Genomic DNA, 23,568 nt, shown 5'->3' with positions numbered 1-23,568 from the left:
TCAGGTTTTCTGTCCAAAAGGATTTTGTTTATTTGAAGCAATATATGGGATTGTGCACGTTTATGAGCTCAAATTACTATAGCCACAGATGGTAGCCACTGAATGTATGCACATTTTACATAGATGCACATGTTTCCAATGATCCTAAACTTAATAATTTATGTATTTTTTTGATACAACCCATGAGACTGAAAGGCAGCCAAACAGAGCCACATCTAGAAATGTTGCTGATGTAAACTAAATTAAGTTTAGTATAAAATTGGGCAAACTATTTATACTAGAAAAATAATAAACAAAAAATGCATTTATTTAGTTTAGATCAGATTCATGTCAGGTTGTAAAGGTAAAATTCATTCTGAAATTATGTATCCAATGGTACAATAAAGCGAAAAAAAGGAAGATAGAAATTCTGTTTGACACACTGGTTACTGTTACTTATTGAAGAATATTATAGTATTTAAGTGATAGAATTCCTTTCATCATCAGTGAAATCTATCTGTCTCTTGAGTTACAAGAAGAAAATCTCAACAAAAAATTCCAGAGTTCACCATTAAATAACAACAAAATAACAACAAAAATCCCTCTTGACACTTAGTATACGACATCTACTAATCCTATAAATTATTTGAGGTTCAATTTCCTTATCTATAAAATTAGGAAAATTAAATGATGAGGAAAATACAATGGAATATGCCCAGGTTAGATGATGTTAAATGGGATGTTGAGTGCCTTAAAACTATTCTGATACCTATGAAAGTCTTACAAGAGCTTTGAAATAATGGTATATTAGCATTATGGCAGTGCAATTGGTCAAAATTAGAACCTTGTTCAATGTGATGCAATTTATCTTTTAAATTTTTTTGAAAATTTATTTATTTGTTTTGAATTTTACATTTTTCCCCTAATCTCATTTTCCCTCCCCCCCACAGAAGGCAGTATATTAGTCTTTACATTGTTTCCATGGTATACATTGATCTAAGTTGAATAGGATGAGAGAAAAATCATATCCTTAAGGAAAAAAAATAAAATATAAGAGATAACAAAATTACATAATAAGATATAAGGTTTTTTTTTTTAATTAAAGGTAATAGTCTTTGGTCTTTGTTTAAACTCCACAATTCTTTCTCTTGATGAAAATGGTATTCTCCATTGCAGATACCCCAAAACTGTGCCAGATTATTGTACTGATGGAATGAGCAAGTCCATTAAGTTTGATCATCACCCCCAAGTTGTTGTTAGGATATACATTCTGATTCTGCTCATGTCACTCAGCATCTGTTCATGCAAATCCTTCCAGGCTTCTCTGAATTCCCATTCCTCCTGGTTTCTAATAGAACAATAATGTTCCATAGCTACATAAACCGTAATTTGTCCAGCCATTCCCCAATTGATGGACATTCACCCAATTGCCAATTCTTTGCCACCACAAACAGGGCTGCTATGAATATTTTTGTACAAGTGATGTTTTACCTTTTTTCATGAAGTGTGATGCAATTTCTCAGAGTCAAAGTATTAGAAGGTCAATATATCTCTACCAGAAACTACTGTGATGATTGTTTTGATACATAAGCAAGTAGAACAAATGACGCTCCTTTAAGTTTTAGTATTATAAGAAGATAAGATACACAAGAATTAATTAGAAATACCAGAGATCTGGAAATGCTTCAGTGTAGATTCTTTTGACTAGTGAGTAAATTAAGCAAGCTACAAGTATATATGAAATGTGCTGAAGATATACATACTTTGCATTATGCATCAGTACTTTATCATAAAAGAAATGCAAACAAATATCCCAGGTGATAGGCAAGAGATTAATACTTTTTTGATTCAATGTTTCTTTAATCTCCAAGTCACACCACAACATATATCACTAAAGGGTAATCATGAAGCATATCTTTAAGCATAGATTAGATTTTTTGGATAAAATTACAGAACTATTCAAACCTGAAGAGGGAAAATTGAAGAACTTTGGTCACTGAAAATGTATACTTAGTTCAAACTCCAGAAAATATGCCTAATAATGCAACAAATAGTGATGACCCCAAAATTTTGGGGGGGGGGAAGAGTTGAGCACTTAGACTGGAATTCCAAAAAGGTCCTTTTTTGAGTTTAATAGCATGATTCCAACTTGCAGACAAAATATCAAAATATAGTAATTAAAATATGGCATATGCTATAACCATTATGAATGGATGCATTCTCCCATAGTATTTGATACAGTGTGAAAAATCTTTTAGAATATGGTTTACAGCATAGAGTCATCAAGGAATATCCCTAAAGACAGATGACAAATGCCATAGGCAAATTAAAGATATTCTTTTAGATGGACATCACTTGGTAAATTAAATCGGTATACACTCAGGAGAAATCTTGAATATCATATTGTTCAGACAAAAGCAAAACAAAGAAAACATATACAAAACAATACAAAAAACAAAAGTATGCATATCAAACATTCTGGATTTCTTTGATTTGCTGTTATAAGCAAAAGACCAAAGTTTAAAGTGATATGAAGAATGCAGAAAGTAGAAAAAATAACAGTTGAATATCAATCAGTAGGTTTACTGCAGAGATTCAAGAAGTCAGAGGCAAAAAGAGACCTCTATAAAAATAGGATGTAGAAAAATTTTATACATTTATATAACCACAAGAAGTCTAACACAGTGAAAACACTTCTTGGCTCAAATAACAATCAGAAGACTTGTATACAACTAATATAATGAGGGACATAACCATTACATCAAGGAAATGACTGAAGTTCAAGTATCTTCAAAATTCAAATTTCTTCTTTTTTAATATTTTTTTTTGCAAGGCAATGGGGTTAAGTGGTTTACCCAAGGCCACATACCTAGGCAATTATTAAGTATCTGAGGCCAGATTTGAACTCAGGTACTCCTGACTCCAGGGCTGGTGCTCTATCCACTGCGCCACCTAGCCACCTCTCAAATTTATTTCAAATGCCTAATGTGGTCTATTTATTACCAGTAAGGTATTGTACTTTCCTCTCAGATATAAGATTCAGACATAAGATTTCATATTTCTATTCTAAAACACAAAAGATCTCTGTGCATATAGTTCAATTGTGTATTTATGCAAACATTCACAATTTGTAATACTATTAAAAAAGATATTGTAAAGCACTAACAAGAAATCATTATATTGGCTAAGGAGCAAAAATGGTGTGTCTAAAGTCCCAGTTGTATAAAGATCAATTTTGCAATTGTTGGTTTAACAGGGATTGAGAGAGTTCCTATGGCATGCTCAGCAAAGGGCTGGTATGCTTTTATGCAAGTATGCTTGGCTGATGCAATTCCCATCTGGAAGAGGCTTGCTCCTAGGAAGGCACAAAAACATAGAAAAGAGAGTTCTGTATAGATGGTCCTGTTCTAAAGAGGAGCCATTTTGATTAGCTAAGGATCTGGAACTAGGGCAAATTCAAAAGGCACTACCCAATTAAAGGGACCTGACTCTTTCAGGCCTGGTTATTGTTTGAACAAAGATGATTGAGCCTTCAAGCCAAGGAAGTGTTTCTGGACCTCTCTCCCTAGAGAGGACATTTGCTTTTGTCTCTTTTGTAGGTATTTTTTCTGCTTTTAGGTGGAACTTATGGGAGATAACTTTGATCCTGAGAATTTCCAAAGGTCAGAACAGGGAGCCTCCAGAATTTGGAATCTGTAGTCCCCACAATTTGATTTTCATTTGCTGCTTGGCCAATAGATGGATGTCTCTTCATCTCTGCTACTGCTGGACTGAGTTATGCAGTTTTGCTCCTCACTAAGCTCTTCTGACTCCCAGACTTCTTTTAAGCTCACAAACTGTAGCCATCTACTTTTATCTTTTAGGAAAGAAGAGAAACAACAGAAACAGAAGCAACAATGGCAGGGATCTGTGCTCCCAAGATCATGCCGCATCTAGGGAACTTGAAGCTTTTCCTCTACCCAGAGACTTATTACTGTTTATCCTCCAGATTCCAACACCAGCTGGGCGGGCTGGACAAAGCCAGATCAAAAGTTGAGCTTTATTTGGAAAATGCCTTTTGCATATACCCTATTTCAATTATTCAATTGAACAAAAAGACTCCTTTTCAGCATGTAGTTCATAGACTAAAAACAGTTATAGAATGCTCATTCTCCAAACTGGGGAGCCTTCCATTCTTTTTCACATAGTGATTCTACCAATTATTCACACTGTATATCCTTTCCTTCTTATTCACCATCTTCTTCTTCTTCTTCTTCTTCTTCTTCTTCTTCTTCTTCTCATTATTATTATTATTATTATTGACAGGTGGGTGGTCCAATGGATAGAGCACTGGCCTTGGAGTTGGGAGGCCATTAGATGAAATACAGTCTCAGATATTTGACACAAAATAGCTGTGTGACTTTGGTCAAGTCACTTAGTCCTGATTGCATCATATCTATGGCTATCTCCAGAAGTCCTCATTTATCTGGTCATTGATCCCAGATGGCTCCAGAGGAGAAAATAAGGTTGGTGTAGCACAGAACCCTCCTTCCTCACTCACATCCAATTCACATGTTTATTATGGCATCACTTTTCCTGATGTCATGATCTTCTTCAAGAACAAAGGTCAAAAACACCATCACATGCTTTCTAGTCCTCATTACATTGTATGAGCTAACTAAAAGTATTAAAACATTATTCAGTTTTTATTGATTTTTGAAAAATCAATTTGTGCTATTTCTTCCTTCATGGCTTATACTGTGATCAATCAATATCTGTAAATAAACATTTATTAAGCATCAGGCACTATGTTGAGTGCTGGAATGAATGAATGATTCCAAAAAAAGTGAACTCTAGAGAACTGATGTCAACATGGATAACTGTTCTCTATCTAAAATATTATACTTGGTCAATAATGTCAAAAAACAATTGATATAAAACATGGCATATTTTAGGGATACAGTTTAAAATTGTGGATCTGCTTAGTCATAAATATATTCTAATCTTTCCACAAAAGAACAAAGTATGGTTTACAAATAAGAAATTTAACCCAGAATATCTTATTAGCCATAAACATTAAGTTTTATAGCCTGTCCAAAGTTATATAGCTCATTGAATCATATGACTGCTCCAAAAATAGATTTAAAAGGCTCTTTCATCTCAAAGAAATTCTCTCTAATGATAGAGAACTGCATTGTCCTTGATTAGTATAAGATTCTCAAAATACACCAAGTCAACACAACAGCTCTGTAGACCTTCAGCAGATCTTGACTACTAAACTGAAGGTCTACAGGTGTACAGATAGTCAGAAGGGTACACATATATGAATAACTGATAGTTTCAGGTTTTTATATCAAACTCATTTGTGTGTATATACATATATGGAAAGACATAACTATGTATTTATATATAAACACACATATATAAGACAAAACAATTATTCTTAGGATGTAATATTTTATATAAAACAAATAGAAATTTTTAATTTTCTTTTAATTCTTTCTTTTAATTTTCTTTTAATTTTCTTTTTTAAGTCCCTTGAGGAGGGAGTGGAATTTTTAACTTTTCATTATCACATGAATTCAATAAGTTTATAATATTCATTGCCTATCACTTTCTTTTTTTTGTAAATCAAATGGGGTTAAGTGGCTTGTCCAAAGCCACACAGCTAGGTAATAATTAAATGTCTGAGGTCGGATTTGAACTCAGGTCCTCCTGACTCCAGGGCCTGTGCTCTATCCACTGCACCACCTAGCCACCCCAGCCTATCACTTTCAAAGAAAAAGCCCACCCTTCCAGGGAAATGTCTACCTAGAAGAGACAGAAGGAGACCATGGTACGAGCAAGGTCATAGAGGTAAGAAAATTTGGTAAAGAGGCATAGACACTGAAAATAAATTCCCAATTAGGAGTTCTCAGAGGATCCCTCTACACATTTTGTGCATTGTGCATGGGTGGGTAGAAACCCTTGGATTAAAAAAGCATGAAAATTCCAGATCTAAGTTCTATTGACCACCAATGGGATAGATTCATTTTTGCCTAGGACCTAATGTATTATCTTTCAATGACATATGAGTAAACTCATAGGTAGACACTTTTACTTATTTTGAGTAAAATCACTATATCTATTTGCTAAATTAATTCAAAATAACAGCCATGAAGCTAAGTTATATGAATTGCTAAACAAAAAGCATTACTTTACCCTAATATGTACATATTTTGAAAAAAAAGAATTATCTGCTTAGATATTCTATAGTCAGATGATCTAGAATTTAAAAGAATATTCTGCTGAAAAAAAGAAAAAAATCCTTAAGTATTTATGAATGTTACTTTTGTTATGGTTAATATTTCAGCCAAGTCTACAGTTTTACCTAGTACACTGCTCAAGTTGTTAGTTCATGTGGTTTTATTTAATAGATATTTTACTTGAAAAGTGATCACTTGGAATAAAATTGCTGTAAGTGGGGTGGGATAGAAAAATATCTAAAGTAAATAATAAATAGTGAATGTCATGCAAAATTCCAATATAAATTCATAAAGAACATTTTGAAAAATACATTTATTATCCTAACTTGGATACTTGGGTGTTGTTCTTACTTATTATACTTCAATGATGAATATTGTTGATGCTATGATTATCTTAAAGGGCAGTGTGTCATAATGGTTAGAGGGCTGATATCAAAACCAGAAAGACCTGGACTTTGCTCCTATACTAAATACCAGATTGGGCAAAGCACCAAAGTGTGCTTTAAGAAGCTTTCTAATATTAAAAGTTTCAGAGAAGTTTCTGACTTTGTTGGTAGAAAGATTGTCCTCACCTGATAGTTCATTATACCATTGAAATCACAGGTGCAGTACCAATCTCAATTATTACCCTTGGCATTTATTTTATCTGACAACCAAAATTAAGATAGTAACCCTTCATTCTTTATGAGTATATTTACTCTGGAAAAATAGCTCTGATGACCAACTTTCCTGTTGTGAAAACTTCAAAGGTCCCATATTGAACCAAAATAAAAAAATGAATAATTTAAAGACAATACTGATTTTTTAAAAAAGAAACCTTTATTGACATGGCCCTCAGTATCTGAAACAGTCAGTTATTTTTTGGCTCCAACCAGTTAGTTTTGATACTCTACCTTATGACTGAGCTGTCTTGTTAGGTATATAAATTAAAGCTCAATTCAATCCATTACATCTTATCATATGCAGATATCACTTTGCATCCTACACAAAAGATTCTAGGGCCTACCCATACTGGGAATTATGCCATGTGTCCTAGTGTCTTGATCATCTCTTTCTCCTTTCTGTGTACTTCTTACCTTTCCAAGAGACAGTTAGGTAGAGTATTGGATTGCATTGTTGACTGAGAGTAAGGAAGATTTTTCTAATAAAGATTGTAACCACTATTCACAAAGTGGAGTTAAATTCCTGACTACTGTTGGTAAAAAGTATAGAATAACTTAACACTTGGTCTCTTTGGCAATTACCAATACTATGGCTGCTTCTTATTGGTCAATGATCACTAAGTGCTGAAGGATCCTTTGGGAATGATTGAATCCTACTTGAGGCTTTCTATCAATGCACACTTATAAGAGTTTTGTCCCTCCTTCTTCCTCCTTCCTCCTTCCTCCTTCCTTCCTTCCTTCCTTCCTTCCTTCCTTCCTTCCTCCCTTCCTCCCTCCCTCCCTCCTTTCCTTCCTTCCTTCATTTACAAATTATATCACCAAGATCACTATATTTATAAAAAAAAACTGTGATTTTTTTTATTAATCTGAATAGTGTTATCTTCTTTCCTGTGTTATCCTAAATGCATCACATTTTACCTTTTCATACAATTTTTAAGAAGTCAATTTGTTTCTACATAGGAATTGGCTTGCACAGTTAGGCTTCTAAACTAAGTGAAATCCCAGATCAGTAAAGAATCAAGATTCTCAGGATATCATTGAGTTTCAAATTTGATATTCCGCCCCCCCCAATGACCTCAGAATTAAGAGCCATCCCAGGCACATGAAAGGAAGAATCAATTAAAATGGCCAGTTGGAAGAAATTCCAAAACCATTTCAGAGACTACATAATGGTATGTTATGTTATGGCATAATATTGTATGGTGCATTATAGGATAGATTACAAATGTAAAAAATGAAATATCCCTGCTCTGAAGCTTTAATCTCTTTAATAGAGAAGAGGAAAGCTAGAATCAGAAAGGTCCTGTGACCTGTCCAATGTCACACAGGCAGATAGTATTTGAGAAAGCATTTGAATCCATTTAATTAGACAGAGCCACCGTTCTTTAAATATTTTTTTAACTAATAACTGATTTTCACTTTATCCTGTCTTCCACAACCTCTTTAAAAAAAGAAAGAAAAAGAAAGAAAAATTCTTATAACATAAATGTCTAGTAAATCAAAACTAGTCCTCTTTTTGGATACGTTAAAAAAAAGTCTCATTCAGCAACTAGAGCTCATCACTTTGCTTTCAGTAGGTGAGTAACAAATTTCACCATCAATTCTCTGGTATCAAGCTTGATCATTACATTGATCAGAATTCTTAAGCATTTCAGAGTTAGTTTCTACAGTGTTGTTATGATTTTATAAATTATTCTTGTTCTGCTCAGTTCTCTTTTTATTAATTCATATAAGTTTTTTCTAGGTTTTTTGGAAAATGTTCTCTTTAACTTTTCTTATAGCCATGATAGTATCCCATTGCATTCATATGTAATTTTACCATTCCCCAAATGATAAGCACCTACAGTGCTCTAGTTCTAGTTCTTTTCCATTAAAAATAAGCAGTTATAATTATTTTTATATATATAGGACCTTTTCCCTTTTCGTTGATCAATGTGGAATGTAGACCTAGTAATACAATTCCTGGGTCATAAGATTTTGCAAAATTCACTGTCTTTTTGAGCATTGTTCCAAAATTGCTTCCCCAAATGGTAACATAATTTTGCAGTTCTATTAACAATGTTGATTTCCTATACCTTCTCCAACATTTAACATTTTTAATAACTTTGCCAAAGTGATGGATATGAACTATAACCTTAAAGTTACTTTAGCTTGCATTTCTTTGAATATTAGTGGTTAGCAAAATTTTCTAAAGTGGCTATTGATAGCTTTAATGTCTTCCTTCTTTTTATCTTTTGATTATTTATCAGTTAAGGAATGTGAGCTAGTGCCCTTTCTATCACACCATGATAATAATTATAAAAATAACAATAATGATGCTGATAGATAGAATTTATATATTGTTTTTAAGTCTGTAAAGTGCTTTATATTATTTATTTTATCAATAAGGACTGTGTAATTTCATAAGGCAGGACTGCCTATGCAAAGACATCACTTGACTTAGAAGATATAACTTGAAGAAGAGCCAAGTAGATCAGTTTGACCTGTAATATATGAAAGAAAGTAATGAGAAATACATTGGAAAAATAGAAAGAAGTCATGATCATGAAGGACTTTGAGTACCAATTTGAAGAGTTTGTATTTTATCATTGAGGTGTAATTGGTCGTCTGGCACAGGTCCAGACTACAAAGTATAGTGTTTTTCCATATGAAGAGGGTGAAACCTAATTTTGGGGGGGGATTTCTGGTCAAATATGAGAGAGTATGTGAGTATGTGTGTGTATATGTGTGTGTGCAGTTGTGTGTGTTTGTGTATTCTGTAACTGTAGCTGATTGGCCTACCACTAAGTTAGGAGGATCCCTATTTTTTTCCCCCACTGGATGCATAACCATTGAAGGCATCACTTTAAAACCTTTCTCTACTCAGTGACCTCTAGATATTCAAACCACTTGTGTCTTCTCTTAAAGTTGGAAGCTGGAAAACAAACAGACAAAAACAACTCTTCTTCCCAATAACTCACCAACTATAACAACCTTTCTGGCAAGGAGTGGGTAAATAATAATTCCTTCCATGAATTAGTAGAGTCTTTGCAAAAATCCAGGTTTAAGCCCTGGGTTATATGTCAAAGATCCTCAACAAATCATGTGTTGCCCATACAAAATTAAGTATATGTCCATTTAGGTTTATTTAAATGCAAGATGAAGAAGGATATGAATAGATATTACTGAAATTTTCTCCATCTCTTTCCAAAAGACGCTTGATTCCTGTCTGGAGGGGAACGGGAGATTGGGGTAACAAGACTGTCTCATTCTACCCCTCAGAAGGAGGATACTGAACTACAATTACATTTGTCTCCTGGGGGAAATTATTCTGGATTCAAATCACTCTCTTGTTCATTATCCCATGAGAAAGCCATACCTCAAGTTATAACAGAAGGCCTGAATCCCTTGTCCCCAAAAGTTAGTCTCACAATAATTTATCACAAATATTGAATAGAATATGAATTCATTTGTCCAAATCAATAGCAAACAAAATCAGAAAAGATATAATGATTAAAACATACCAGACAATACAAAATGTGAATGAAGTCTCCTCTTGGGAGTAAGATGTCTCAGCTTAACTGACATGCAGAGAGATTCCCCAGTCTCACCCAAAGGGAAATTCCCCAAACTTTCTGTTGTGGCAAATTGGAAATAAGGAACATGTCTAGGCACTGAATTCTCTACATTTTGGCATCTTTCCAAAGTCTTCTCCTTCTAGGGGCCTCTCTCTGATGAGAGCATGTACAACTTCTTTAGAAGTCAGGCAAGAAGTTTTGAGTAATCATTCATTCCCCCAGTGAAGACAATTTTTTGCAAAAGTCCAGACTTGAAGCTAAGAGTTAGATATAGTAGGTAAGGGTGCTGGTATAGTGGACAGAGAGCTGGTCATGACATCAGAAAGACTTGAGGTCAAATCAACTGTCAAAGATTATGAATTGCAGAACAGGTGCCAATATGCATTAGTAGAGGGTGTTTAGTCACTGTGAGCTCTCAATTCCTATGACCACAATTCTAATTTACAATTAAAATGGGAAATTATTGATAACTGTTGATTAGAGAAATCTGATTCATATTTTAGGAATATTTCTTAGTCAAATAAGAGGATGGACGTGAAATAGGGGGACAAATTAGTTAAGTATTATAATAGTTCAGGCCAGAGTGATGATTGCCTGAAACAGAAACAAAGAAGGCAAAGACAAAGAGAAAACCATCAGATCTAATAGTTAAGAGATCTTAGAGACAACAGTTTCAAACAAGTGGAGAGCAGAGTAGTTTATTATAGGAGTTTTGAAAGACATTGGTTGATGAGAAGATGAAAGCAAAAGGTATAGATTACTCAGATTTGTATGATCTTATATACTGAAGGGAAAGGTAAGAAAAGTAATAAGAGTTTGAATAGATATCAGAATCAAATTTACTTTTTTTAGGAAACTTTTATTAAGAATGAAAGACTGGGAAATACTAACATAAATTTTAAGGTAATTTAAAAATAAAGTGTCCTGAAAATTCTAGGGGGACATATTTAAATTCATTATGATGAAGAATTGGTTAAATATTAGAGCTAATTAAACACAGGATTAAGACAACTAGAATTAAGGTAACTTTTGATCAGTTGATAGAATACTGGAGTCAGAAAGACCTTAGTTCAAATCTATTCTCACTCATTTACTAGTTTTGTGACCCTGAGCAAATCAATTAATCTTTTCTGCCTTATTCCACTAAAAAAGGAAATGGCAAACCACTCCATTATCATAGCCAAGAAAACTTCCTGGACAATATGGGCCATGGAGTCATGAAGAGGAACACACAACGAGAACAAACATAGAACTGGTTTTCTTTTGAGACAATTGTTATGAGAAAATGAATGCTCAGTCAGTGGATGTGTAAGCAGAGATTGAATAGTATTTTTGGGGGGGGATACTGGGGAAGAGACTAATGTTTCAAGTAAAAGTTGAACTTGAAGGCCTCTAAAATCACTTTTAGTTTTGAGATGTTATAATTTTCTGAATCTACAAATAAGATTTCATTACTAGTTCTGCATATTTGTTTCCTCTTTTGTAACATGAGGGGGTAGACTATATTGATATCTATGACCATTTTAAGATTTAAAAAAATTGTTATTTTACTTAACTCCTGAGTTAGCCATTACATTTTGAGCAAAAGGTATTTGCTTAATCAGAAAATATTTTATACCATTTTTATCTAAATTTCAAGACTTTCCCAAATGGAACTTTGCTATATTTCAAGTAAGGAAGACCAACATTTGAATCCTGTCATAAGCTCTTACCAATTATGGAATTCTTTTTAAGTCATTTAATTTCCTCAGGTCTCACTTTTGTCCATCAGTACAATGAAGTAAATTGACTTAATAGTCCTTTTCAGTTCAATTGATGTGATACTGTGACCCCAGGATATTCATATGTAATGGAACAAAATTGTACATTTTAATGAGTTTTAGTCCCCCTTTCTAAACAGAGTGAAATAAAAGCAAATAAGAAATACCTAAAGTCTTCCTTTTTGAAAAAAGATTAAGATGAATTTTCTTTTTTTCAAATGGAAAATAACCATCAGCAATGGTCAAGAAAATAGTGAGGAGATAAATAGAGTAGGAATATCATATATTTATTTTTCTCATATTTGTGGTAATATATGGTTTAAGTTTGTCCAAAAAAGACTTCACTCTTTAAGACAGAAATTCCATCTAATGAATTTATTTGGAAGGCATTTTGATAGCATCTGCCACAATATGTGGGACATTTTGGAAGATCTTCCCCTAAATTATGGGACATTGGTTTGGTTGTGGCTGAGCAGCTGTTTATAACACTGAACAAAGCAGGAGGCTTGGAACAACAGTTTGCTGCCTCTACAGACCTGTTTCTTTTCAGTTACACCACTAAGGAATGGCTTAACATAACTCATGGTCATGAGTTATTTAATAGGGCAGAGTTGATCATTTGTGTATTTGAATTAAATGCCACAAGAGGGTATTTTTTTCTTGATTTTATCACCTTTATACAAATAAATGAATGCTTACAATAATTAGCTATGATTAGATTTCCTAAAGCCTGCTGTTTTATAGGGGACAGGTAGATGGCACAATGAAGGCCTAGAGTTCACAAGACTCATCTTCCTGACTTCAGATATGATCTTATTAGCTGTGTGATCTTGGGCAAGTCACTTAAACCTGTTTGCCTCACTTTCATCCTATAAAAATGAACTCTAGAATGAAATGACAAACCACTTTAGTATCTTTGCCAAGAAAACCACAAATGGGGTCACAAAGAGTTGGGCATGACTGAAATGATGACTGTTTTTAATAAAGAATAAAATCTACTGAACTATATCAATTTAAGATAGTTTAGCATAATGGAAAGAATTCTGGATTTGGAATCAGAAAATTGATGTTCAGAGCTACAGTAAGGTATATGACCTTAGGCAATTCAAGTACATTACAGAACCTATGGTACTTCATCTGTAAAATAAAAATACACCACCTGCTAGACAAGATTGTTGTGAAAAAAAAATGATTTGTAATCCCTGAAACGGTGTAGAAATGTGAGTTATTACTGAACAAGATAGTTTGCATATGAACATTAATGAAAAACAGTCTTAAGAAGTTTTTGCTTTCGGTGCTGAAAAGGGGAAATAGCTGTTTTTCCCTCTTTTGTGTGGATTTGTGACAGTTCAGACCTATTTATTTTAATTAATTAAAAATTTAGTACTATTTTATACATAAACACATGTATATATGCTGTGCATACATATATGTTACATATAGCATATGCTATGTAGTTTAAAGTTTTCAAAGTGTCATAGATATTATTTCATTTTATTGCACAGAAATAAGTTGAGTGTTATTATTACTTACATATATTACCATATGTGATTATATCATTAAAAACAATTTTGCCTTTGAATTGTCTCAAGCAGCAGTAAATATGAATTCCCCTATCTTGCAGAACAGGTACCATCATTTTGGAAGTGCTCAAGGTTCTGAGATTTTTTTTTTCTTCCTGAGGAACTGAGATTCAGGCCAATAGAGTTAGGTTTTCTTTTTCTTTTTTTGACTTGACATTCTTGCTGAATTTAATTATTTACCACACCCCATTCCAACTACAAAAATATAACCTTTATATTCTGGCCTTTAAGTTTAAAATGCATTTGATTTTCCTAAAAGAAAATAAAACAAAGCTAAGCAAATTCTGTGTTTGTGATGGATAGTATACCAGTCTTAAAGACAGGAGACTGGGACTCTGGTATCAACTTTGTGATGGTTTGGCTGTGTATCTGTCCTTGGGAATGTTACATCCTCTTTCATTTTCATTCTCCTAATCTATAAAGTAAGGGAGGGTAATGCAGATGATCTCAAAGGTCTCTTTTGGTTCTAAAACTGCAGGATGATTTTATGAGTTTGAAGTTCAAAGAAAGCAAAGATAGATCTGTGATCCATTTTTGTTTACTAGCCACAAACCACTCTCTGTCCGATGATGAGAAACAGAGATGCTTTCTGCTTCTATAAGATCTATGCATGTAACATCTCTTAAGAGAAAGAAAAAGATCATAGTTTGTCTGTAGTTTATTTTTTGCTTTTTCATTTGAATCTGTTATAATGATAGGCTGGACAAAATTTCCAAAAGAAAGACATGAAGTTTTGTTAAGGCAAGTAGATAGATTAGAAGGGAAGGTTTGAGTCTTGCCTTTACTTAATGTGAATTTGGCAATGTTTTAAAAAACACATGTTGTTTTTTCCATCTGGGAATAGTATCTATGTACTCTTTTATAGGTGTAGGTAAAACATGCACAAAGATATTAAGAACTACATGAGAATAAGTGAAGTTTGAGTCACTTCAAAACATAAAGGTACATTGTAAGATCAGGTATATGCCTGTGTCTGCCTGCCTTGTCTTATGTGCAGTTATATTACTTAAACTTGACTACCTCTTCCTTTAATTTCCCCTTTTTATTCTCTAAAAACCTTTTTTTTTGTTTCCCATCTTTTTTTTTAAGGGGTTAGAGGGTAGGGCAAAGAATTAGCAAGATACAACTAGGTCTTAGGTGTTTTAAAAGTACTATCCTCACCTAACTTCTAAGGAATCACATTCAATAGCATGTGAAATTGAGAGATTTAATGTCCTCTTTCTTTTTTAAGCTTTCTGGATAAATCATAGGTAGAATACATAGGGCTTTCATACCTTTGTCACAGTTGATGCCTTATGAAATGATATAATTAGAGATTGATATGGAAAAGGACCGATTTGGGCTAAAATGATTTCTCCAAGCCTTTGCTGTTTTAAAATTCTTTCTAGTTTCTAGCATGAAAGGGGAAAAGAATTGGTTAGGGGGTCAGTTGTAGGTTTTTTGAGGTAGAGAGAAGGAAGAAAAACAATGAAGATGTCCCTGACATTTGTGCTCTGTATAAAATGAGTCTTTTCACAAGTCCTTCTGAAGCTAAGGAGTTGTGCCCTAATTTGTGTTCTACATGTGAAGAAAATGTACATCCTGTGACTTGAGGGGTACTGGGTAGAGAGCAGATAGTCCCACCTGTTATCTCTGTATTGTTTTCACTCTCCTCTAATGACAGAGTAGATTCTTTATTCCCAAGCTGGGAGAGTGATCTGTTCTGTTTTTCTACTACCCCAGTCCGAATACTCCCCAGGTAAGTAGAGGAGCCAGTTACACCTGTCCTAGGTCAGGTTCTTGTTTCCGAAGAGATAAGGCCAGAGTTTACAGGGACAGAAGCTTTGTCCCCATTTATTTACCAGTGGCCTGCTGTGTACCTAGGGTGTGTAGAATTCTTCAATAGAAACCTGTTCATTTGGTCATTTGAGGGTATAGGGAAAAACCTGATTAATGGTGGTAGTGGTGGAGAGGATTGTTGTTGCATACTTCCTCTTTTCTTCCTTCACCCTTTAGCTCAAATTCTCAAATCTGTTTCCTTTTACTCGATCTTGTCTTTTCCACAATCCCTTAAAAATCTAGAAGTGAGCGGAGCTCACCTGGACGCTTTCAGCTCGCCACATGAATTTGGCTTGTCTCAGAAGACAGAACTGGGGATCAAAGCTTCAGATGGTACAGGTTATTATCCACCTCCCCCTTCCCAACAGGCACAACCTAAACATTGCAAGTTTAATGTTTATGCTCCAAAGAGAATTAACATATGTTCCCTGGGCTAGAAAGGTTCAAACTCTCCGAGGACAGGTCCGAGGCAGGATTCCCCCTGCAAATGTTTAAGCAGAACTTTTCAGAAGTCCCTAAATCCAAGGTACTGACAAGTTTACGCACAGGCAGGGATGACGAGTAGAGAATGAGTCCATGGCTGTTCAGGGACTTATGTGTAGGATTTGGGGGAGGAGATAAGGAGGAGAGAAAGGTAATCCCCAGCAGTTGAAACAGCCCCCTCCCCAACCCACCCCCCGCCTTCATCCAAAAGAATGAGCCTGTCTCCCAGGGCAGCTGCTGCGGCCACACCACAAACTTAAAAGCCGCCCTCGGGTCCGGAGCGTGCCTCTCCTCACCACCAGCCCCTGCACAGGCTCCGGCGGCTTGTCGGGCTCCGGGCTAGTCCGGGCCGGGCGTTGGAGGGGGCGGCAGCGCCCTCTGCTTTCTGATCCGGCCTCTGCAGCAGCGGCAGCCGCGGCCGGCCGCCCTCCGCAGCCACCAGGGCCGCCGCCGCCGCCGCTCCCTCAGCAGCTGCCGGGGCTCAGCCCGAGCTGCGGCCCCCGAGGTGCAGCCGGGCCACCCCACCGGCTTCCAACTTCAGCCTCTCCGCTCCCTAGTCGCAGTGTATTCCCCATCGCTCTCGACACATACGGCAAGAGAAGAAACAAGAAAAAAGAAAGAGGAGAGAGAGAGAGAGGAGGGAAGAGAGGACGTTCAAAGGCAGGTAAAGAAAGCGCATCTCGGGTCACCCGCAGGTGGGCTGGTGCACGCTTCTTAGCAACTTGAGCTCCTAGACTTGTTAAGGGGGAGGGCAGGGCACGGCAGGGAGGCGCTGGCAGAGCCGGAGCCAGGGCGCACAGCCCACTCCCGCACAGCGCCGAGCCTGGAGGCGATGAGGGTGCGGACACTGTCGCGACCCGGCACAAGCTCCGCTGACCGGTGGGTGAGGGACCTGGGCCCGGAGGGGGCGAGCGGGTGCCCGAGCGAGGGGACAGGCGGGCCTGGGGAGGTCTGCGGAGATGGAGCTCATTGATCCTGGAGACTGGGCTTTGAGAAAAGTTCCTAGCCACCTAGTTTTCATCCGAACAAGAACTCCACTGTCCTCCCAAACATTATACCTGTTCTCTGATTAACGTATGAGCGGCAGGTTTTCAAGACCAATAAAGACTTAGTAGAGAGATGGAAGATAAGCGACAAGAGACTTTTGGTCCCCAGGAGATTTCTATCTTTCTTTTCCGAAAGTTGTCAGCCTAGAGATTGTTTATGTGGATGAGGGTAATTGCTCATTGCGTGTTGGGGGAGGGGGGGTGGATAGAGTGGAAGCGAGGGTTGCTAAAGTCTGGATCTTTAAGGTGAATCGCAACAGTCAGATTGCTAATGAATGTCTCCTAGTCTTAGACTGACAGTAGAAAAGAAGAGTTAGACATCTGCCACATGCCTGCTGCCAGAGGAATGGAAATAATGGCGAAATTCCCTGGAGATTCGGAGAGTCAATCTCTCCCTCCCTCTCTCATCTCTTCCTTTCTCCGCTCGCCAGCAGTCTTTAGCATGACTTACATGTGGCAGGCACACAGATGCGTTTCATGCTGAGGCTGAACCATAAATTTAGTCCTCGGGCAGTCTGCAAGCCGCTTCCTCCCCAACACTCCACAAGTTGACACATAGATTCACTCACTTGGTCTGCGCTCATGCACTTTATCTACCCTGGCTTACTTTCCTTCCTTAATGATATGGGTTGTCGTGTATTCCTTTACCCGAAGTGATTGTTTTGTGGTGGGTTGTTATTTTTTTTTTCCTTTTCTGTCATTAGCCAACATGTTTCCCTAGAAATGGTCTTGATAGAACGGAGCCAAGGAGAATGTGTCTGAAGCCATAAAGACCTTTTCTCCTCAGCTGCCAACTACCTAGAGGTTTTTACCAGCCGGGTAGGTAGATGTTTGACATTTCAGGGCCTTAATCCCACACGAGGATGTTTCTTGGGGATCCCCCGGAGGGCAAATGTGAAAGTTGATTTGTGTTTGTCTCTCCTGATCAGAAAAAAAAGAAAAGTTGAGAGAGAGAGAGAGCGAGCGAGCGCTAGCAGGCTTCTTTCAAGAAAGCAAGGAGTTTCCAAATTTCAAAACCAAGACTACTGAATTCTCTCTCCAGGCCCCAGTTTCCCAACCTTGACAATGTTATACTTATACTCGAGCAAGCCGGCTTCCTATTCCACTAAAAAAAAAAAATAGAGGACACCTAGAAAATATTCCTGCCGGCTGGGAAGAGGGAAGAGGGAAGAGAGCCACTTATTCCTTGAAGAGAGTCCCACTTGTTGATATGTATCCATAGCAACTAAAAGGGTTATGACAATTACAAGGGTGTATGTGTCAGGAACGAAAGGCTTCCCGATTTAAAATATAGGAGTCTAGCCTTTTCCCATTTTAGGGATTCACTTCAGGGAACTACATCAGTAGGGAGAGATCAGAATTAGAAAAAGGTAGGAGAGAATTAGAGGAAGCCTGATGTAGATTTAGGGGTTTTGGAGTCAAGGAAAACTGAATTTAAATTCTGAAGTTCTAATACTTTTGCCAGGTGAAAACCTCTCTAGTGGTAGTGAATAGAGCACCAATCATGAAGTTAGGAGGACTTGAGTTCAAATTTGGCCTCAGACACTTAGTAGCTGGGTGATCTGGAAAAGCAATGAGGTAGGGCAATGAATAGAGCCCTGGCCTTGGAATCAGAAAGATGGGAGTTCCAATCTAGTCTCAGACACTTGACACTGACTAGCTGTGTAACCTTAGGCAAGTCTCTTAAACCTGATTGCCTTGCATACAGGATCATCTCCAGTGGTTCTGATTCTTATCCGGTCACTGGACCCAGATGGTTCTGGAGGAGAAAGTGAGACTGGTGACTTAGCACAGCACACCATCACTTAAACTCAATTCATGTGCTTGTCATGGTATCACATCCCTGATGTTCTCATCTTCTTGGAAAAATGAAGGACAAAAAAACAAACAAACAAAACTAACAAAAAGCATGATCTAGATTAGTCACTAACCCCTGATTGCTTCCAAAAAAGAAAAAAAAAACACTTTCGGAAACTTTGTTTCATCAGTCTATAAAATAGATTAATAGCTAGCATTTATGTAGCTCCTTTGTTCTCGTGAGGTAGAGTTATTATCTTTATTTTACAGGTGAAGAAACTGAGGCTGAGAGATTAAGTTAGATTTCCAGAGAAGAAAGCTAGTGGGACAAAACTTAAACTCAGGTCTTATTGACTCCAAGAAGAAAATATTAATCCTGGCACCAGCAACTGCAGCTTCTACCTACCTCTGAGGGTTGTTATGAGCCCTAAAAGTATTTAATATGTTTTTCAAATCTTGATCATTTCATAAATACAAATGTAAATTTTTATTATCATTTATCTCTCACTATGTTGGGGAGTGTATGAGTAGATGAGTAAAAATGAACCATAGAAGGAAAAGGTACTTATTTCCACAACTAATATTTCAATAGGAATTTGTTAATATATGAAATGTATGCTAATATAGGAAATGCTAATGCATGATTTGGTAATCAATCCTAATTTAGTCTTAATATATAATCTGCTAATTATTACTAAATTACTAATGCTTTATTTTGGGAGGTGTGGCCATCACTTATGCCTAGCAGATATGTTTCCATTGGGCACTTTGGGTCTTGCTCTATGCCCTGTGGGTTATGAGCTCAAATCTAAAAATCTGGCCTTTTGAGGACAGATAGATAATTTGCTACTATAACTCCCTGCTGTACTTTCTCTTTTTTTTCTCTTTTGGGGCTGTGGGAGTGGAGAATGAAATTAATCATTTGGGGGTGGCAGGGAGAAATGTAGTCAAATGAAAACTACAGGCATGTTTGGGTAAGTAAATGATGCTATTAAGGCCTTGTACTCATAATCTATACATTTTATTATATGTTAAAGAACTAATATATATAGTGAAGGGGAATGATGATGATTATTGTCCATTATTAGAGACAACCATGATATCAGGGAGGTGATGCTATGGCTAGCAAATGGATTTGAGTGAGGGGGTGCTATGCTATGTCACCAGCCTCATTTTCTCCTCCAGAGCCATCTAGGTCCAGGGGCCAGATATGAATCAGGACGACTGGAGATGGATGTGAGGCAGACTGAGTTAAAATGACTTGCCGAAGGTCAAACAACTAGTAAGTATCCAGGGCCTGAAGCCAGATTTGAATTTCTATCATCCTGACTTCAAGGCCAACCTAGCTACCCCTGAAGAGGAATAGGAATAAAATCAGGTCAGGGGCCTGAATTCTCTCCAGTCTCCTGTATAATCCATTTATTTCCTATCTCTAAAATTCAGTATTTTCATCTGTCACATGAAGGGGTTGGATTAAATAAATATTATGGTCCCTTCCAAAGTCTTAGCAAATTTAGATGAATGTAATTTTTGAAGATATATTTTAATTAATTATATTGCAAATCAATAGCTATATGTATTTTGAAGAAAAAATGGGATTAATGGAACTCTCTTCTAAACTAGTACTTTCTTGACCTCCATACTCAAAGTAGTGACTCTGTGATTCAACTCTATTAATACACCCTAGTAAATAACCACTTGCCTCCTCATCTGAGTAATGTAATTTATTATGACAGAGCAACAAAGAATATGACCCCTTTTATTTTTCTATCTGTACCCATATGGAAGAAGAAAGGCTTGTAAAAATGCCTAAATCTGGTGATTTTTATTTTTAATATTAACAATCTACATTAATTACTAAGAAAGTTCATATGAATACTATGCTCAGAAATTAGGGCAAAGATTGCTTTGAATTCTTTCTGTATTTAACCAAAATTTTTCCCCCATAAAATCAGTTGACCTCATATCCTGTCCATGTAAATCCTAGTCAATTAGATTTGTCTTATATCTGACACAACTACGAAATTTACTCTTTTGTTCATTGGTTTTTCTTATCATTACTGATTTTATCCTTGTTGAAGGGAGGAGATATGGTTTCATTTGTTGAAAAGTTAGGGGTGAACAAATCAACTCTTTATTTAACAGGCTTATAGAAGAAGCTATGGACTTGACCTGAAGGCACCTACTATAGCGGAATTATCATCACATACTCTATTTTTCCTTCTTTAAATGAGGAAAATTGTTGTTGGGTTTGGTCCTAAGTGAGAACCAGAAGTTCCATAGGACTTGGTTTTATATATGCAAAGACTATATATTCATTAAATAGAAGTAGAAACTTTTAAAAGTTTCTATCTTATTCCTGTAGAAAACTAAGTAGCCATTTTCTTGATCTGCTCATTAGTACTGAGTTGTTTAGTGCCTGCTTATTTTGTCTATTGCCACTAATAGTTACTAATGTTTTTATTATAAACTTGAATATAAATAAACTTGAATATAAATTCCACAGCCTCAAGGTGAGAAAAAGTTCTTCATTCTCCAGTGATGCAACATTCTCTAGCAATACTTTGACTGTATTTTTTCTCAGTATACCCAATTTATTATTTATTATTATTATTATTACTATTATTATTCCTATTGCTTATTGAGTTGAAGGGGGAAATGGTGAAACAAAATCATAATGTGATACCTTTGTGCTATTTAGTTTTCATAATATAATTTCTCAGTAACCATCTCCATATATAAGTGTATTTACAATTTATTTATAAAACAAAAGCAATAATAACTATTACCTTTCCCCAAATATTGGGCCTGGAGTCAGGAAGATTTCTTGAGTTGAAATCTGGTCTCAGACACTTACTAGCTGTGTGAGCCTAGGCAAGTCACTTATCTCTGTCTTAGTTTCCTCTTCTGTACAATGAGCTGAAAAAAGGAAATGGCAAATTACTTCAGTAAATCACAGAGTAGGATACACACAATTGCTGCCTTTTTATTTTTAAAAAGGTCTCTGAACAGTCTTATTTTTCTAGAGCTTAATTCTACTGTTGCTTGTTGTTCTTTCTAATTATGATGTTGTAGCCACAGTCAGAGAGATATACTAAGTCTAGGAAGTATTGCTTTCTTCTCCTAGCAGGGGTCCTGGCTTTTTTGATGTTTTTTTTTAAATTCTTACCAACTTAAGAGCACATATCTTTAAACTATAAGAAATATAGCACCTATGTAAATAATTGCCCATTTAACTAGTATGTCCTAATTATTCCTTTTTAAAAGTTTTATTGATATGTTTTTTTACATCACAAATATTTACATATTATTCCCACTTCATGAAAGGTTTCTTGTAATAAAGTAAAACAATTCAGTAAAACTAATAATACAATGACCTCATCTGAAAGTGCCTGCAACATTTCACATCTGTAGTAAACCCTCCTACAACCAACTCTCTGTTTTAAATGAACAAAAATCTACTTTCTCCCCCTCCCACTCTACCCCTCACCTCACTGAAAAGAAAAGAAAGCAAAACAAGTTTCTTTTAGCAAATATCCATAATAAAGGGAAAAAAAAGTTTCCCTCAGTAGCTGCACACAAATATAAATATGTTTGTGCCTCTTTATTGTTATGCATCTGTTTCAGAGGTGTTAAACCTGAGCTTTCTCTTTCTAATCTATTAGGATAGTTTTTTTGAACCTTATAAGGGCTTTAAATATTTTATTGGTTTAAGTGTTTGTCATGTTGTAACTCACTGATTTTTTTTAAATGGATGATCTGTCTAGCTTCCCACATTTTGTTGTTGAGTAATTTCAGTAGGATCTGATCCATTTGGGGTTTTCCTGGCAAAGATTTTGGAGTGGTTTACCATTTCATTTTTTGGCTCATTTTACAGAGGAGGAAACTGAGACAAATAGGGTGAAGTGACTTGCCTAGGATCTGAAGCTAGATATGAATTCTAAGCTACCTAGCTACCCTCCAAAATAATAATCATTGACTTCTAAATGTAGTACTTTTAGATCTATGAAAGTGTTATGACAATAATATGTTCTAGAAATCAATGATTTGCATCTGGTGTGTAATTACAGTTAGCATTAAATAAATTTAGTTAAAAGAATTTTTTGAAATCTTTAGATATTAATAATTTTAAATTTTATTTTAATTATTTTAACAAAATTTTTAACAAAATTTTTATAAAATCATTTTAACAAAATGATTTGAATAAGGCCTGTGAACTCTAAATTTATTGCTTTTTCTTCTATATTACATGATCAAATGACATTTTTAGTTATTTAATCTCCATGTTAATAAAATTTAACTTTTGTAGAGCAGCAGTTTAGTTTTTAACTACTAATCTTTGCCCCCCAAATATTTCCCAATTGCATATATGAAGACCTTTTAAATATCTTTTTTTAAATTTAGAGTTTCAAATTTTCTCTCTCTCCTACCCCTACACCCTCCTTGAGAAGAAAAATCAATTTGAAAGATATTAATAATTTTAAGGAAGTTCTTAAGGCTCACACAGGATCATAGAATTTAAAATGGAAAAAAAAATATGAAAATCATTGTGCAGAATCCTCTCATTTTACATAGAAGAAACTAAGGCTTCCAGAGGTTAAGTGACCAATGACTTGCAGCTAGTAAATTAAAGAATTAGGATTTGAATAAGACCTGCAA

At 35.7% G+C, this 23,568-nt stretch overlaps 1 protein-coding gene and 1 long non-coding RNA gene across 7 annotated transcripts in view; one reads left to right on the top strand and one right to left on the bottom strand.

The window, feature by feature from the left end:
- The window catches only part of LOC141493138 (uncharacterized), a 140,672-nt gene that overhangs the window by 38,239 nt on the left and 78,865 nt on the right, over window positions 1–23,568 (bottom strand). Inside the window, exon 3 of the long non-coding RNA XR_012470124.1 lies at window positions 21,699–21,828. This is a non-coding gene — a long non-coding RNA (uncharacterized LOC141493138). The remainder of the gene's footprint in view (window positions 1–21,698; window positions 21,829–23,568) is intronic.
- The window catches only part of SEMA3D (semaphorin 3D), a 221,408-nt gene continuing 214,354 nt past the window's right edge, over window positions 16,515–23,568 (top strand). For 3 of the 6 annotated variants that reach the window (XM_074194056.1, XM_074194053.1, XM_074194055.1), the window contains exons 1-2: window positions 16,515–16,730; window positions 20,095–20,191. The gene's annotated coding sequence lies outside the window, so the exon portion shown is untranslated. Of the gene's footprint in view, window positions 16,731–16,878; window positions 16,946–20,094; window positions 20,192–23,568 lie in introns of those variants that run through there. The other 3 variants (XM_074194057.1, XM_074194052.1, XM_074194054.1) reach the window with 2 other exon arrangements.

This window comes from Macrotis lagotis, chromosome 7 (assembly GCF_037893015.1).
Source record: "Macrotis lagotis isolate mMagLag1 chromosome 7, bilby.v1.9.chrom.fasta, whole genome shotgun sequence".
NCBI classification, from domain to species: domain Eukaryota; kingdom Metazoa; phylum Chordata; class Mammalia; order Peramelemorphia; family Peramelidae; genus Macrotis; species Macrotis lagotis.
This window is presented reverse-complemented; position numbering and strand designations above follow the sequence as displayed.